Source organism: Equus quagga, chromosome 14 (assembly GCF_021613505.1).
Source record: "Equus quagga isolate Etosha38 chromosome 14, UCLA_HA_Equagga_1.0, whole genome shotgun sequence".
Taxonomy (NCBI): domain Eukaryota; kingdom Metazoa; phylum Chordata; class Mammalia; order Perissodactyla; family Equidae; genus Equus; species Equus quagga.
The window spans coordinates 43,833,337-43,850,508 of record NC_060280.1 but is presented as its reverse complement, the minus strand read 5'-3'; positions in this window follow the sequence as shown (position 1 = coordinate 43,850,508).

The window sequence follows — 17,172 nt, the reverse complement described above, 5'->3', positions numbered from 1 at the left end:
CCCCCCCCCCCCCCCCCCCCCCCCCCCCCCCCCGTTCCCCACAGATGGAAAGTTCTCCCTTGAAAGCCTCCAGCAGCCTGGCTGCCTTGACTGCCCCATAAAGCACCTGCATGCTCTGGTCATTCCGCCCTGAGAGTTTAATGTGAGTACTAAAGAATAATGACAGCTCCACATACATCAGCTAATTCGGAGGTAATCAGCATGATGTTACTTACCTAGGGCTTCCTTGTCACAGGGGGCCAGAAGATGGGTCTGGAATGAAGGAAATCACCAACAGGACTAGGAAGACTTACCTGCCTTCCAAAATGTTATCATGTGAATAATTTTATTCTGATTTTATTTTTATTTCAGCAGCTTTCTAAGGCATTGAGAAGTTTATTACCATATAAATATGTCCCTGGCATGGCATTTTCCTGTGACCAACAGAATGCAGCTAACTGTGCATCTGAGACTTTAATGAATCAGTGTATTTCCCACCTGAGTGCTTCTGCCAGCGTGTTGAAACAAGTTGGCTCCTGAAACCAGGTACTTCCGGTAGAGTCAGCTGGTGGGTGGTTGGCCACTGGGATGTTCAAGGAAAGAGTGCTGGCAATCAGACAGGGAATCTTCCACCTTCTGTCTGGGAAGACTGCCAGGTGAGTGTAGGTGTGGCCACTGCTGCTGCTGCTGCTGCTGCTGCTGCTGCTGGGGATGCTCCTGGATTCCAATTCCTCAGAATGTTCTCTTATGCCTTGGAGGCACATTACAGATAAATACAGAAATCTGTCTAAATTTCAACCTTGCCTATCCCCAGGCAGTACATAGATAATAAAGTAAACAGTCTTTACTCCCAGGGCAGACATAAGCCATCACAGCCTGGGGAAAGGAGACACCCTGCAAGGATGATAGAGGGCTTCATCTAGGGGGACACCCCTCTGGTCATTTTAAGATTTGAATAGCATTTAGTACCTTTTTAATACTGATTGTATTCGAAGACCATTTTATTTAAGAAGTGCCTACTATGTGTCAGTACTGTGGTAGGCACAGAGTTGATAAAACAGTAAGCTTTATGACAGCAGAAAATCTGCTTATATTTACATTTCTATCCCCAGTTCCCTACACAAAGCTTGACATACTAAATGAATATTAGTAAATACTCAATAAATATTCAAAGATTAAGAACATAATGAAAGCTTGAGAATCTTTTGTTAGACAGAATGAGTATGATATATAGAACATTGAAGTCCTTATAGGAAAGGAGGCCAAAAGATGAAAAACTGTGACTCTATAATAAAATAATATTACTTGCTACATCACACCTCGGTGCACCACTTCAAATCCTCTGGGCCTCATATGTCTCTTTTAGCCACTGCAAGGGCAACCAGTTCTACGTGGGCTCCAACAAGCTTCACAGGTGCAATCTGACAGTGTCTGCCCCTAGGCCTCTCTTAAATCTCTCCTCCCACCCAGAAGCTTCTTGGTTGAAGTTTCAGTGTAAAATAAAACCCAGAAAGAAGTCTGAGAGATTAAACACCTCGTGGTAAATCTTTGACCAATGGGAGATGGGAGTCCGTGAATAAATGCTCCCCTTTCCGATTCCAGGCTAAACACCTACCATCAATCCTAAATATTTACATCAACGAATAGTCAAATGAGTTTTTGAAATGCCCTATAGCATATACAGTAGTATCCCCTTATCTGTGGTTTTGCTTTCCGTGGTTCAGTTACCCACGGTCAACCACGGTCCAAAAATATTAGATGGAAAATTCCAGAAATAAACAATTCATACGTTTTAAATTGCACCCTGTTCTGAATAGCACGATGAAGTCTCATGGCATCCTGCTGTGTCCTGCTGGGCATGTGAATCATCCCTTTGTCCAGCTATCCACACTGCACATGCCACCCGCCAGTTAGTCACTTAGTAGCCACCTCGGTTATCAGGTCCACTGTCAAGGTATCAGCACTTGTGTTCAAGCAACCCTTACTTTACCTAATGATGGCCCCAAAGCACAAGCACAGCGATGCTGGCAAAGTGATATGCCAAAGAGAAGCCGTCAAGTGCTTCCTTTAAGTGAAAAGGTGAAAGTTCTTGACTTAATAAGGAAAGAAAAAAATTCACATGCTGAGGTCGCTAACACCTACGATAACTTTTATTACAACGTATTGTTATAATTGTTCTATTTTATTGTTAGTTGTTGTTAATCTCTTACTGTGACTTATTTATAAATTAAACTTTATCATAGGTATGTATGTATGGGAAAAAACTAGTGTCTGTAGGGTTTTGTACTATCTGCAGTTTCAGGCATCCAGTGGGGATCTTGGAACATACCCCCAGTGGATAAGGGGGGACTACTGTATGTATATATATATACACATATATGCACACACGCACACACACATACACACACACACACACACTGGCTCCTGTTTGTGATCAACTATATCCCACCCAGATCTGTTCTTATTAATCCCATTCAGTTTGTATCTGTGATCATAAAATCGGTGATCCGGGAGGAACTTGCCTAGTGTGACAGTTGAGGCAGTGCCTACCTTGTTGTTAGCCTTCCATTAACATTCAACAGAGGTTTCCTCTAAAGAAGAATTTGTTACCACAATGGCCTATTGAGGAAAGTGGTGGAATTTCCTTCCCTGGAAGTAATTAATCAAAGGACAGATGTGTATCAACTTGGACTAGGACCGGGTCTGTCAAGAAACTCTGGCGATACGACTTTTTGAAAACAGATACGGTCACGTTATATTATGGCAGGGAGTCAGTTTAGGGTGGTGGTTAAGAGAACAGGTTCTGGAGGGAGGCAGACTGACTTAGAATCCTCACTTCCCACCTTCAAGCTGTATTGTCTTGGATAAATTACCTCATTTCTCTAGGTCTTAGTTCCTTCATATGTAATAGAGGACCTATAATGCTATCTGATAATATTATTATAAGGATAAATGAGATAATTCACAAAAGCATGTGCTCAACATATAGTAAATACCCAACAAATTTTAGCTATTATTATTCTTTTAGAGGCAGATCATTAGGCAACTATTTTAGACCATCTGAGTTTAAGTCAGTGCTAGAAGCCAGAACAAAGTTCAGACTCTGCTAGTATCCCTTCCATGCTGAAATTCTATGATTCTAACTCCAGATCTGGAATGATACTTTGTTATCCACATGGCTATTACAGGCCAAACCTTTATTCAAATACAGCAAAATGATGATGTTCCAGATATTCAACAGCATTCAATCCATAAAATTTATATGTATAAAGGGATCACTTGTGGATGGGAACATTTATATCCTTTTTGCTCTTCATTAATAAATAAACCTCCTTAGATTTCAAATTCAGTTTTTGCAAAATCACATGTTATAATTAAGAATGACATACGTCATATACTTGACATATAAGTATAATTGTAACAAATATTTTTATAGAAAATGTTTCCTCATTTGACTCTGTGTATTATAAAGCATTGAAGAATATAGAGGAGACATTGGATACACTTTATCCAAGCGGCTCTTTATGATTTTTGGGTCACAGACCTCTTTGATTAAACCTATGGAACTTCTTTTTTAAAATGCACATATACACACATGCATTTTTGCATTCTGTTTCAGTAGTTTCAGAGTCCCTCAAAAGACCCTTCTTGGAGCCCAGATTAAGGAAAATGTTGTGCATGAGAAAATTTAATACAGAGCTCAAGTTCTTTTCTTCAACTTTTTAATTACTGTGCTAGCATTGCTTTTTCAAATCTACCATTTAAAAAAAGGAACATGTAGCACCTCAGGGATTGGAGGCACAAACTGTACCTGAAATGGAGTTGGATGATTCCAAACTCTTAAGAACTCACTCTTAAAAGAAACACGTGTAGCCAAGGCCACCTGTGTTGAGGACCCACAATACTTCTGAATTAACTTCCACTTAGAGCACAAAGCTTATTAAAAGATAAGTAATTTAAATGTACTGATTTGGAGCTTACAAACTAAAAAACTCCAAATTAGAACTCAATAGTAACTAAATTAAAACAGCAGTAACTGCAGGAAGTTTTTAGAACTTATGCCAAAAAAGATCTTGTTGCAGAAGAATATTTTTTACTATTTTTTACAGAATTGCAGGCATTTAGTAATATTAAAAAGCAGACTGACTTTTCTTTGTAACTTTCCTTTTTCAATTCTCTGCAGACAGTGCTTCCACCCACCCCATTGCCTGTACGCTGTGCAGACCTCTCCTCCTGCCCCCCTAACCTTCGTAAGCACCCCACTGAGTGTACTTGCGTGACACCTCTTTGCCACTTATCTATCCTCAGGCAGATCAATCCTAATCCCCCTATTTTGAAGCAACAACCAAACAAAACTTAGACCTAACTACTTAGTTTTCACCAAGTAAATTGTCTTACCAATTGTCCTTATTCTAAGGGAAGTTTATTTTTAGACCCCTGTCTTTGGTTGTGACTCTCCCCTCTTTGGCTACACAGAGACTAATAATAAATGTAATTTCAGACACTCATTTTTAACACACCTACAGTTCTATATTCATTAGACTCTTTTTCTTTTTTATTCATTCATTCATTCCAAAACTACTATCGAGCAGCTATGTACTTGGCAGCTATGTACTTGTGCTCGGTGCTGGGACATAAGGTTTAGCTAAAACTGATGAGATATCTGCCCTCTTGGATCTTTGGGCTAGTGGAGAAGTCACCATTTATCAAATGATCATATAGGGAGACGTAACAGTGAGAAGGGCTACAAATGCGTCCTTTCAAGTTACTTGTTTAATGACTGTCACCACTTCAGAGAAGAGGACTTTTCGCTCTGTTCTCTACTTATAAACTAGAGTTCAACACTAATCATGGCTAGTAAGCAAAAAGGATATTTAGTGCTACACCTGTTACATGTTTTGACACAATATTATAAATGAACAAATGTCATCAAATATTATAAATGAACAAATGTCATCAAATACTAAAGTATGAATAGTTTCAGGATCCCACTTCATTATCCTCACCAAAAGTTTTCATCTACCCTCTTGACCTCTATTTAAATCTTCTTTTGCTCAAGTTTCCTGAGATGAAATTTTAGTTTTTCATTCAAAATCACTATTTTAAAAATGATTTGTATATTGCGTGTACTTATTGTCAACCCCTATATTTCAGTACAATAGATAAGTTATGTTATGAATTAAATATGCTTATGTGGACTAGTCTAGTTAGACCACCATTTATAACATATTTCTGTGGGAAAAGCATTCCAAGTTTAAAATAACCGGCTTACAGACTTTGGGAACATGATCTGTTTGTAAATTAAGACATTCTTTTACCAATCAAAGGAAACTCTGCTATGCAATATTAAAGTGAGGTAATCATTTAGTATAAGTTGCACAAGATCTTAGAGTTAAAAAAGTAGTTAGAGTTTATCTACCTCACTGTCTTTTAATTTGCCTACAAGTTATAGTTGCTATTGCTTCAGTCTTATTTCTTGAGGGCACCTCCAAAAAAGATCTAAGCACAGAATGAAAACTTTTGTCTGCTTGCTAAAATGAAATACGTTATTCATTGACTGATGCAAAAAAAGAAATTTAAACAGAAATCCATCTAAACTAAGGAGCCCTAAAACCAAAGAGAAGGAAAAAGCCTTTCAAAAAGGTTGGTGAACAAATTATAGCAATTGATTTTTCTACCTGATCTTAATTGAATCAGCAAAGTATTATTAAAAATAAATGCTAGTATATTGCCTTAAAGAACATACACCCTCTTTTCATTTTGAATTCATCAAAGGTCTATTTACCATTATTTTGGGGATACTTAGGCTAAACAAGTTAATACCCATTTCATTTCACCAGGCCAAATGTTGGCCATGAATGTCAGTGTAATTTCTCAAAAGTAAACTGCATCAAACTATTTGTATAACAAAAATGTCACTGTGAACCAGTACCTTGCTGCCCACAGCTGTTGTCAAAGGAAGCTGGAAGAACATCATGTATTTTCATATCTGATAACAGTGTTCACCTGAAAATAACCACTTACCAAATACAGTTGATTTTCAGCAAAGTGAAAAAAGTACTGATTATGAGGAAGTAGCAAGTTCAAGGAGTTGAAAATAGGATTCGGGTTCTTTTCATTTCAAAATGTGCCACTCCAAATTCAAACCAGATTTGTGGTGATTGAAGGTTCCTTTCCTCTGGCTCTGATTCAGGTCAATTTGAAACAAGTGACTTCTCTCAGTACGTTTTTTCATTGGGCAGATCAGATCGTTATACAGTATTTATTAAGCATTGATACAATTCATTCATACACAGAAAACCATGTGCAGAGGGGTGGATGTTGGAGATCTTTGCTGCATAAATGGTTCTTGACATCGGGAAGCATACCCATGACAACACCCAAAATCAGCACTGCCCTTGGACTCAGTAATGCTGACTCTTATGAATGTCAGCAGATCTCTCAACCGTAACACCTTTATTTTCAGTTCTTTGCTACCCCACCAGGCCCAGGACTTTTCCTGATGACTGACAGTCCAGGTGGCATTTCTGTGTTCCCAGTGGCACCTGGTCTTTACCTCTGTGATATCACTTCTCACAATGCTTCATCCTCATCTTCCTCTGGTATTGTGTCTGTCTCTCCACCAGACTGGGAGCCTCTTGACAATAAAGGTTGGTCTTTTCTCTCTGTATCCCAGAGGTGAACATCACATGACAGCTGCTCAACAAAACGTTTGCTTGTGAGATGAATAAATACATCTCAGCTTCATTTGTTTGGGTTTTCTAGAGATGGGAGAACACGGAGTTGCCCTAGGAAGCCTCACACTGTTTTTGCTTTCCTGGGAGAGACAGACCTAAATCAGCGGTTCTCAAAATGTGGTCCCTGGACCGGTGGCATTGGTCTCAATTGGGAACTTGTTAGAAATGCACATTTCCAGGCCCCACGCGAGACCTAGTGAACCAGAAATTCTGGAGGTGGAGCTCAGTGATTTGAGTTTTAACAAACCCTCCTGGTGATTCCAAAGCTTCTTAAATTTTCAGAACCACTGGCCTTGATTTTTCTACTCTCAACATACACACATGTGCTCACAGTTCAGAGTAAGTCCACGTGAAGCATGATCTTGTGTCCTCAAGGATGGAAGTGCCACGTACCCTTAACTCAGTCTTTAAATCTGTGCACAGGACATAGTCAGTTACCCTAACTAATTTGGCGAAAACGCCAAATTATCCTCTTTGCTCCAGATCGGGAGGTGTTTGGGCTTGAATTACCAGGTAATTGCCTCAATTAACCAATTCATTTTGCTTAGGTAGGCACAGCTGGTGGCAAAACCATTCACAGTATCCTAAGGGTGTTCTAGCCTATTCCCCTCAGGTTGAAGCCTAGAGGCCTGCCAGGGAGGGAAAATTAACCACTTGGGGAGAGAATAGAGCCAGTGTCGGCATCTACTCGGCCCTGCTCACAGGTTTCTTTCTTGTACACCCTGGTTCATTCGATTTTATGCTATCAAGGTCTGGCACAGGAGTGATAGAAGGAAGTGCTTTCCTATACAGTATCCAGTACAGTATCCAGAGACAGTGCGTCTCCCCCATAGTTAGAATCATCATAGGAGGAGTGGATTAGACAGGAAAGCTCTGCTGCCTCAGCAGCTTTGATTTTCCTGTCAACGTGAAGTGCAGCTTTGCATGGTGTGAACTGGAATTTAAGTTCGTGCCTCTTATGAACACTGTTGCCATCGTAGGCACAGGGGCACACAATTTTAAAACCTTGGGACGGGAATTTTGAGGCAAGTAATTATAAGCAATCTGTGTTGGTTTTAAGAAGTAATCAGATTACTTACATGGATTAAACACCTCAAAAAATGAAAGAATGCTTAAGGAGTTACGTGAAAAGTATTTTCATTTTCTTCAAGTGGTGCCTAAAATCAGTAACTTTTTTTTTAGCCATGCTGCAAGTTTTCCTTTCTCTGAGATATTTGAAACCTGGTGCCAATAACTTTTTTATTTGCCTTTGAGACAAAATTGACTTGCTTGATAGAGCCTTCTATCTTTCCGAGTCGGAAGGCTGAGGTGAAGAAATGTCTGAAGAAAATTTCATTGCTCAGTTCATACTTCTGATCTTGTTTGGGAGTGACAGTAATGGCGTTACACCATATTGAAGCACTGCTCCTGGAAGCTGGCGGAGAGGCTAGAGCTGTGTGCAAATCTCCTGCAAATCTGTGGAGCATCCTCCAGCTCCTGAAGGTAGCACAGGTTGTTGTTATTAGTGGTCACACTCAAGGAAGCTGATCCAGTCTTTTTTTCATTTTATTTTATTTTATTTTTGAGGAAGATTAGCCCTGAGCCAACTACTGCCAATACTCCTCTTTTTGCTGAGGAAGACTGGCCCTGAGCTAACATCCATGCCCATCTTCCTCTACTTTATGCGTGGGACACCTACCACAGCATAGCGTTTGCCAAGTGGTGCCATGTCCTCACCCGGGATCCGAACAAACGAACCCCGGGCTGCCGAGAAGCAGAACGTGTGAACTGAACTGCTGTGCCACCAGGCCAGCCTGTGGCCCAGTCTTGATATCAACAAATAACATTTAGAGATCACATCATAATTTTTTTAGTGTTTTTTTGGTGGGGGCAGAGCATTTTTTTAAAAAACTCTAAGTAAACATGCATGCTTCAGCCCATGATGGTTAGGATATTTTTGGAATATTTAGGAGCTATAGAAAATTCAGGAAATATCAGGTTTTAATTACTGTAAATTTGAGTGTTCCTTATGGTATAGGATTTGTAACAATATTCTGATAGCCTTGAACTAATGTACTCAATGAGAACCAAGATAGACAAAGACATTTATTTACTTGTGCAAGCATAAATGCATTCCATGAACACTCCTGGGTGTCTGTTATGTTCCCGAAGCGGAGGGCCTGGAGGTTAACCTGACATAGCTCCTGTTTCAAGGAGCTTGCATCCCTCTCTAACTGCAGCTGCTCACCCTTACTGTGCCCTAGAACACAGTCAGCAGTAATTTTAATTTGGTGTGATAATTCTGCTTGCTTCCTTTCCAGCTTGGCTGTACCTTTCAGAGTATCTCTAAGTTCCCAACTTGCTATTATTGTACAGAGAAAAGGAAAGAATTTCTTTTTTTTAGGGGAACAACTATTTGAGAAACATTTCCAAAGCAGCTAGTAGGATCTCAGATGCGTGCCTCCACTCCATATGGTCTAGAAGCCCAAGTCTGGTTCCTGAATAGTCCCCAGGGGGCTGTTCCCAATAGTATTTTCTCTTGGAGCAACTGTATGCCTCTGGGAATAGGAACAGCTGCTGATGAGAGATTGCTCAGCACAAATCATTCTCTTACCCCAAAAAGATTAGAAACAGCCCTTCTGAGAATGGACTTAGGCAGCTTTTGATTTATTGTGGTGGCATGTGCCAGTGTGGGAAGGGGACAGCTTCTTCCTACCTCCATTCTCACATGGCACATATTTAGTCAGATTCATTAGCATTTCCCTTAACAATTGAATAACTTGGAAGAAACCGTAGTATTTAGTCTGAATGATCCTTCCATCCTAAGTATAAGAAGTATATCATTGTGGTTTTATATAAACAAAGGTTGATAAATAATCATCTTTCCTAGGTCTTGCTTTTCACAGTGCTGATCCCTAGCTTGGACTGGCATGTCGAGTGGTTCTCCATCATGTCCCTGTTAAAGTCACTGAGAAACTGCATCAGCAGGAACCTCACAGCAAAATCTGCCACTTAAAAGTCCATAGCTCTTGAATGGAGCCAGTTTGAAGTCTTGGCCAGATCTCTGAACTCCAGCCCAGCCTCAAGGCTGGTGTGACCCTGCATTTGTCTCCCAGTGGCTGCCTCCCAGCATTGACAATCTCTGCCTGCAACAGAGACACACAAGGACCCTCCCAACAGAAAAGGGCGAGGAAGCCAAGAAAGAGGAAAGGGAAGGGACATTTACAGTATCAAGATGAGTTAGCCCTTTTGTGTTCTAAATCAATAACCTCATATTTGTATTTTTAATATATGCCATCTAACTAGCATAACCTAAGATACTCAGTTGCAGTAACCATTCAAGCACTAATTCTTATATGCTAGATACAATGTTTGTTTTGTTTTCTTCTGGCTAGTTCCTTGCTGTCAACATGCTTACACTCTGCTTGTGCAGACATGTGTTATATTCCTAACAGTCATCATAAGGAACATAATCTAACTGCCTAGAGAATAGGGCACATAATGGGAGCTTTGTAATTTCTGGGAAATGAGAAAGTATTGCATGCTGAGGTGGTCAGAAAAGCTTCACTGAAGACGTACAACTTGGGCTGAATCCTAAAGGACCAGAAAGGACTCAGAGAGTTGGGCAGAATGAATTGGTAATTTCAAATGACATATTTAAAGGGAGCAACATACAGGGCAGAAATGCGTAAGACCTATTCTAGGGACAGTGAAAGTGCTGGACTAGAGCTTTTCTGTGGAGCTTTGCGGAAAATAACATGAAGACCAGATTTTAAAGGTCCTGGAATGCTGGGCAAGGGAGTTTGAGTGACATCTTAAAGCAGCTGAGAGACGTCGAGGACTTTTACTTGAGAAATGACAAGATGAAGACAGTGTTTTCGGGCACTAATGGTGGCGAGCTGTGATTTGCTTTGGAAAGGGAAGCCAGTAGGCAGAGAAGCCAGTAAGAGTGGCCAAGGCAGTAGCTGAGAGGGCAGGATTTGGGATTCCATGAATCTGAGTTCCAGACTCAGCCCTTCCCTTTCCTAGTTTGTGCAAGTCACTTAACTCTTCTGAGTTTCAGGTTTGGATAATAATCTCTATCTTCTTCACATTTGGTAAATACTAATGAGAACCTTCTCTGCCAGACACTGTTTTAAGCACTAGGGGTATAGTGGTGAGCAAAATGAGCATATTCCTACCCTGAGTTCCAGTTCTTCATGGATATAGGAGAGTTGGGAGGACTGAAAGAGGTAATGTATACGTAGTCCATAGCGTACAGTAGGTACTCAATAAATGGTGCCTAGAAAGTCCACTGTCGTAATGCTCAGGTAAGGAAATAGAAAAATTCCAACAACTTGCTTTTCCAGAGCCATCAGTTCGCAGAGAACAAGCACAGGTATACATTTCAGGAGATGGATTCCATTCCACTGGCTCTTTCTCAAGAAAGCCTCTGTCCTCTTGTTCCAGTTTGGTTGCACTTCAATAACTTGAAACTTTCATGCCTGCATAGACTTATCATGCTTGTTGCAGACCTGCTCGGTAAGACTCAAGGGATCCAGGAACTGTTTCCTCTTGCCCCCATGCCTTGGCCATGGGGTCTGCCACAGGCCTCTCCTCAGCCCAAAGCCAGAGCCCTTTCCTTCCCTCAGCCAGTCCCATCGATTCCTGCTTTCCACCTGACAAGACGTGAGAACGGGAATTATCTCCTCAACATCTCCGTGCTCAGGCCAACGCTGCTAAAGCAAAATGTATCTCTGAAGCATCTGTTCCTGATCTGAGCACCTGCAGTTTTCAGGGCCAGATGGTTGACCAAAAGAACACTTGATGTTTGATATCTTTAATATTCTCCAAAGCAATGCCAAGCAAAGCACTGAAACACATTTTATTTTTATTATACATTAGCAACTCTATAGTTTGACTTGGAGTCTGCTGCCAGTTAGTTATTCAACAGTATTTACCGACTATCCTTTCCCTGCAGAATGTTGTGCTAGATGTTAGGGTTGAAAGTCTGGAGTTAGCATCCATACTCCTCACTGCTGTGCCGCAAAGGAAATAGCACTAGACTGGGAGGCAGAAAACAAGGATTTTAGGCCTGGCTGTGGCCTAAATGATCCTGAACAATGCATTTAAATTCACTGTGAAATCAAAACAATATAAAAACAGTTAACATTCACTGAATTACACTCAGCTTGGCAATGTACTGAGTGTTTTATATGTATCATCTTATTTTATTCTCACAGCAACCCAATAAAATTCATATGATCATTATTCTTCTTTTATACATGTGTGAAGCAAGGCTTGCAATGCCTGCCCCCATTCCACTATCACTAGTGGGAAAACCAAAGATGAAACTACATCTCTCTTAATCCAGAGCCCTGAGGCTTGACCTCCATTCCCCAGGGTTATTATAAACATCTAGCTAGTTAATATATATCAAAGTACACTTTGAGCTTGTAACAAATACAGACAATGTTCTGTTTTCAACTGAAATAAATGGTTGTCTCTCACTCTTGTTTATATCTTATTCATGCTTGGCATGAATGAGTGGGTGATCAAGCAGTATCTGTGGGACAAAACATTTATATACTCATGCTACCTTATTCCCAGCCCCACTGCTGTATTGAATTAATCTCCATGTCCTCTAAATTGCCCCAAACGTTGCTATTTATGGAAGAGAGATTTGATATTATTTATGTATTAAAATGGAGTGCCCCAGCTCTAAAATTCTTGACAATTTTAAATTACTTGACAATTTTGAGGACATAACGCCTATATAAAAGGCTCAACAGTCATCCTGAGGAATTTCTACCCTGTTAAACTGAGAATCTGTCCTACAATTTTGTCATGACTGCAGTATGAGAGAGTGCAAAAATGCCAAGAGAGCGCCAGGCAAATAATGCTCATTCAGGGGGAATAAATAAAGAAAGGCATCCCAGAGTGGTTATTTTTAGGAGGATTTTGAAGGAAAGAAATGGTAGGCAGCTGTGACTGTCCTACTAGGATATGACACACCAACCCTTCCTCTCTGGTTTTCTTCCCTCTTACCTCTCTTGGTCTCCTAGCAGTAAAGTAAGTAAGACTAACAGTAAAATGTTTCTTTTAAATAACATTTACTATTCTTTTGGACTTACTTTGCATTTTAAATAGCCGTACAGTTTATAGATGCAGAGTAGACAGGCATTCTATCAGACACCTCTTTTGTACCACTTCAGATCTGTTCGTCGCTTTTCCAGCTGCTGCTCAGCACCAGCTCCCACGACTTCATGCAGACCCACCCTGACCATGCCTGGCCTCAGACCAACAACAAGGGATCCACCTGGTGTCCACGCATGTGCAACCCCAAAGTGCAGGAGAATTAACACTCTGTGTTGTAAATTTTTGTCCAGCGGGAGATAAACACATGTGAATAAAGTCTCTTGCTTTTGTCCTCCTATGGCTGATCTTGAGATTCTGATTATACAGCTTCCTGGACAGTCGTGTGGCAGCCAGCTTGTTAATGCATTCTTGTATCTGCTCTCCTTTCTTCCCTGCCTCACTCCCCTTGTCCCCCACTCCTGCTTCCCTGAGTCATGTTTCCAATAAATTAATAGCACATGTTCCCTCTGTAACAGGCTCTTCTTTCTGGGGGACCCTGGTGTGACAAACATTGAGAATGGAAGGTCAACATCTTAGCAAGGAATATCCTTAAAATGAGGCCTTAATTTTTTGAGTCATGGATACCAAATGTGACAATGAGAAATGTACAAGGGAAAAGATATCAATTTATTTGCTGGACTGCCCCAAAGGCATAAAAATCATGTTCCTCAAGAATATTCAATGAACATGATCTGTTATTGCCCACAATATTAAAGATGAAAAATGTAGCCCATCTATTCTCTGTGTTCTAATTTTATGTAAAATATGTAATTATGTATATGTAAAAGTGATGTGAAAGAAAAACACTAGCATGTTGACTGTAGTTATATCTGGGTGGTAGCATTAGGGTTGGTCTTTACTTATTTATTTTATCTTTTTAGAATTTTCCCCATTGCCTATGACCATGCTCTACTTTTTAAATTAGAGGAAAAAATTCTAGTTATTAGAAATGAAGCTAAAGAGTCACTTATTCCTTCTTTTAAGTTTTTTTCTCCATAAAAGCAAATGTGTATTTTCACCTGATGAAGAACAGTGCCATCCCAGATCCTTCTCTTTTTCACAGATCAAAAGTTGGTATGGTTTATGCTGTAATTCAAATGCCAAGAGAAGCTCAGAGATGGCTTCATACTTTAGGTCTGTGGGAACTGCCACGCCAGTGAGGCTGAGAATACACTTACTGGTGGGAGGATGATATTGATGACAATAATGATGGAGGAAGAGCACTGAGTGAGTACTGACAGCATAAATGTGTTGTCAGAGCACAGAGCGGGACAGGGTCCCAAAGTCTAGATTTAATTTACGTTTCTATAAGGAATCCTGACAGCCCTTAAGCATCACCCTCACTTGGTAATGATTGATAAGGAGAAATAGGTACAGAGACTTTTCTGGTATCTTTTAGCATCAGAATTGCTTTATATACCAGTAAAGTAGGTGGCTGCCTATGCAGGGCAGTGGAAAGATCGTGCCTAACCCCAAAGTCTGTCATAGATGCCTGAAATCCCACCATTATTACTTCATTGTGAGGGATTAAGCAATATCCACCACCAGGTTAGGCAGAGTCTCTCAATTTATTCCTGGCCAGGTATTATATTATACTACTATCAGTCCTTATAAATTTATATTGAATATCAGATTTTTCCTTCTTGGACAACAAGGTAAGAGAACATTTAAAGGACAAGGAGTAAAGAAAGGAAAGAGTTTGACTTCAGACACTCTACAGAAGTGAGGTGTTGTCCACTGGAAAGAGAGTAAAGGGACTGTGTACTAGCTACTAAAATAATACTTTTACATCTATCAACTTTCTATCCATCTATCTATCTATCCATCCATCTATCCTTCTATCATCTATCCCTCTATCGTTTATCTATCTATCACACAAAACCTCAGGCCTATTTGACTACAAAGTCCATACGGTAGATTGCCTCCAGTTCTTCACCCTTCCTATATTTGCTTCCTTTGCCATGTGACTTTACACTTTCTCCCTCTAAACTTTGAGTTCTACCATAAGTCTTGCTTTGACCAATAATGTGTGAACACAAGTGACGGCCCTTGCTTATTTCCATTTGTTCCCCTGCTCTTCTGCCGTTGTCATGAGAAGAACATGCTCCAGCTGGCCCACTGATCCAAGGAGAATGAGAGATACTCAAAGCAGAGCCTCCTCAGATGAGTTCGGATTAGATCAGCTGGCCCCCAGCTGATGACAGATGCATGATCAGTAATTAATAATTGCTATTTTAAGCCACCAACTTTGATTAATTCCAAATTCATTGTATCATAGCTCAAATAACTTTGAGCATCTTGCGAGCAGGAATCATTTTTTTCTCCAGCACAATGTTTGACACATGATATATGATTAATAATGTTTGTTGAATGAGTGATTCTTTGCAATAGTTCCTAACCTACCTTTTCAGCCTTAATTCCATGTTATGGGTTAAATTGGGTTCCCCAAAAAGGATATGTTGAAATCCTAGCCAGAAGCTAAGAATGTAAACTTACTTGGAAATAGGGTCTTCACAGTTGCAATCAAGTTAAAATAAGGTTATTAAGGTGGACCCTAACCCAATATGACTCCTGTCCTTATTAAAAAGGGAACTTTGGATGCAGAGAGACCCACAGAGGGAAGACAATGTGAAAACATAAGGGAGAAGATGGCCAAGTGACTGGATTGATGCATTTACAAGCCAACAAACACCAAGGATTGCAGCAACCAACAGAAGCTAGGAAGACACAAGGAGGAATTTCCTCCTAGAGCTGCCAGAGAGAACTTGGCCCTGGCAGCACCTTGGGTTCAGACTTCTAGCCTTTACAACTGTGAGATGATACATTTCTGTAGTTTTAAGCTACTCACCGTTTGGTACTTTATTATAGCAGCCACAGGATACCAATACCCTCCACTACTCTTCTTCATACTCTCTACTTCAGCTATGTCAAGCCACTCCAATGCCCATTTATTCCTCTTTCTCCTTGTACATACAATTCCTCCCACCCCGTTTTGAATTCTCTTCTTTCTCTTCCTCAGCTACTGACTTCCTATTCAACTTTCAAAACCCAAGAGAAAGCTCACCTCCTCTGAGAAGCCTGATCCAATTACCACAAGGAGAGTTCATTTCTCACTCTACTGTGTTCTCATTTTCGTTGCTTCATAACTCTCCCATAGTATTTGTCACATTGTAGTGTAATTACATGTTTGGATGCCTTTTTCCCCCTGCAAGGCTGTAAACTCCTGGAGGGCAGGACCTGTGTCTTATTGACGTCTCCTTACATCTTCCATTTCTACTATAGCTTCTGGCTGATGTAGGTCCTTGATAAATACTGGCTGAGACTGTAGAGGCTTACACAATGAGGCTTTCCTTTTGGAATAAGGGCCTAAGAGTTGGCCGGGAGAAACCTGGATATTAGCAAGAGGGCATTGGTATCTGTGGGGAGAGGGCATTCCATGAGGCTGGAGAGGTGGACTAAAAGGAGGATTTAGGGTGGGCACTCAAGCTCTTCCTTAAGAGAGTCCAACTCTCCCACAGCAAAGATGTAAGCAAAGTGCATTTCTGTTCTGGTCCACACACTTCACATCTACTTATTATCGCTAGAAGTTCATAACTGAAAGGAAAAGAATGAAGAAAGCTGAAAGGCTCCCTCTAACCACCCCACTTTGAACCCTCCTGTTAGAGAATAAGCATCTTGTGGAGGAACGTGTAATAAGCAGGGCCTTTGAAGTCAGGAAGACTTGGGTTGGGATTTCCCTTTTACCGCTTGTTTGCTGTGTGACCTTGGGCCAGTTCTTTCACCTCTCTGAGGCTTTGTTCTCTCATTTATAAAAATGGAGATGATGCTTTCTGCTTCATAAGGCTGTTGTAAGGATCAAGCGACACACACTATCTGAAAGAGATTGGAACATAGTAGGTGTTCTTAAATGCCAGTTTTTCTGCTTTAGGCCTTATTAATTAATAACTCAACTCAGAATGGAAATGTTGCCTCTTTTGCAACACAGGCAAGTTATTAGAAAATTCCGATCTTCAGATCACATTGGTTTATCCTGTGGTAATCATGGTAAAGTATATGAAAGTGATTAAAGCCAGAGAAAAATTGGGGCAAACCACACAACTCTGAAGAATTTATGTCTAGTTCAACCCTTTATACAGTTTTATAGATGAAAAACCTACACAAATCAGGTTAAAACGAAAATGGACCGACTCAACTCAAGCGACGAAAGAGGTCTCCTTTGGTAACAATGTAAGTACAATAACTCTTGGTGAAATTTTATTAAGGCTCACAGCTTTTTAACTGTTGGATAAAAATCACACTATGGACCTGCATCCAGGAAAGAATATCAATAATATATTTATAAATGCCAACAATTTTGTGG